At 35.8% G+C, this 1,648-nt stretch overlaps 1 non-coding gene across 1 annotated transcript; it reads left to right on the top strand.

Moving 5' to 3' along the window:
- Positions 1–371: 371 nt before the first annotated feature.
- LOC112804515 (small nucleolar RNA R71) lies at positions 372–479 on the top strand. Its single transcript, XR_003203128.1, has one exon. It is a non-coding gene; the product is annotated as a small nucleolar RNA R71 (small nucleolar RNA).
- The last annotated feature ends 1,169 nt before the right edge of the window (positions 480–1,648 follow it).

The raw sequence follows: 1,648 nt of genomic DNA, 5'->3' as shown, positions 1-1,648 counted from the left end.
TCTATTGAAGGGTTCTCAGGATCATAAGCTTCTTCCTCAGATGAAGCTTTCTTAGTACTGCTTGGTGCGTTTTGCATTCCAGACAGACTTTGAGAAATCATATTGACTTGTTGAGTCAATATTTTGTTCTGAGCCAATATGGCATTCAGAGTGTCAATCTCAAGAACTCCTTTCTTCTGACCAGTCCCATTGTTCACGGGATTTCTTTCAGAAGTGTACATGAATTGGTTATTTGCAACCATTTCAATCAGTTCTTGAGCCTCAGTAGGCGTCTTCTTCAGATGAAGAGATCCTCCAGAAGAGCTATCCAAAGACATTTTGGATAGTTCAGAGAGACTATCATAGAAAATACCTATGATGCTCCATTCAGAAAGCATGTCTGAGGGACACTTTCTGATTAATTGTTTGTATCTTTCCCAAGCTTCATAGAGGGATTCTCCATCCTTCTGTCTGAAGGTTTGGACTTCCACTCTAAGCTTACTCAATCTTTGAGGTGGAAAGAACTTTGCCAAGAAGGCATTGACTAGCTTTTCCCAAGAGTCCAGGCTTTCTTTAGGTTGAGAATCCAACCATATTTTAGCTCTGTCTTTTACAGCAAAAGGGAATAGCATAAGTCTGTAGACCTCAGGGTCAACCCCATTAGTCTTGACCGTGTCACAGATTTGCAAGAATTCAGTTAAAAACTGATGAGGATCTTCCAATGGAAGTCCATGGAACTTGCAATTCTGTTGCATTAGAGAAACTACTTGAGGCTTAAGCTTAAAGTTGTTTGCTCCAATGGCAGGGATAGAGATGCTTCTCCCATAAAAGTTGGGAGTAGGTGCAGTAAAGTCACCCAGCACCTTCCTTGCATTGTTGGCATTGTTGTTGTTTTCGGCTGCCATGGGTTCTTCTTGTTTAAAGATTTCTGTTAGGTCCTCTACAGAGAGTTGTGCCTTAGCTTCTCTTAGCTTTCGCTTCAAGGTCCTTTCAGGTTTAGGGTCAGCTTCAACAAGAATGCCTTTGTCTTTGTTCCTGCTCATATGAAAGAGAAGAGAACAAGAAAATGTGGAATCCTCTATGTCACAGTATAGAGATTCCTTGAGGTGTCAGAGGAAAGAAAAGTAGAAGACAGAAGTAGAAAATTCGAACTTATCAAAGAAGAAGGAGTTCGAATTTTGCATTAAGGAATAGTGTTAGTCCATAAATAGAAGGATGTGAGAGGAGGGAAGGTAATTTTCGAAAATTAAGTAAAAGAATTTTGAAAACATTTTGAAAAACATTAATTGATTTTCGAAAATAAGAGTGGGAAAGAAATCAAGTGATTTTTGAAAAAGATTTTGAAATTAGAAGTAAAAAAGATTTGATTGAAAACTATTTTGAAAAAGATGTGATTAAAAAGATTTGATTGAAAAGTTATGGTTTTAAAAAGATATGATTGAAAAGATATGATTTGAAAACAATTTTAAAAGATTTGATTTTGAAAATAACTTGGCTATCAAGAAAAAGATATGATCCAAACATTAAACCTTTCTCAACAGAAAAGGCAACATACTTGATTTGTTGAATCAAATCATTAATTGATAGCAAGTATCTTTGAAAAAGGAAAGAAATTGATTTTGAAAACATTTGATTGAAAAGATATGATTTGAGAAAGATTTGATTTTGA

This window comes from Arachis hypogaea, chromosome 5 (assembly GCF_003086295.3).
Source record: "Arachis hypogaea cultivar Tifrunner chromosome 5, arahy.Tifrunner.gnm2.J5K5, whole genome shotgun sequence".
Classification (NCBI taxonomy): Eukaryota; Viridiplantae; Streptophyta; class Magnoliopsida; order Fabales; family Fabaceae; genus Arachis; species Arachis hypogaea.
The sequence above is the reverse complement of the archived record's forward strand: the minus strand, read 5'-3'. Positions and strand labels throughout refer to the sequence as shown.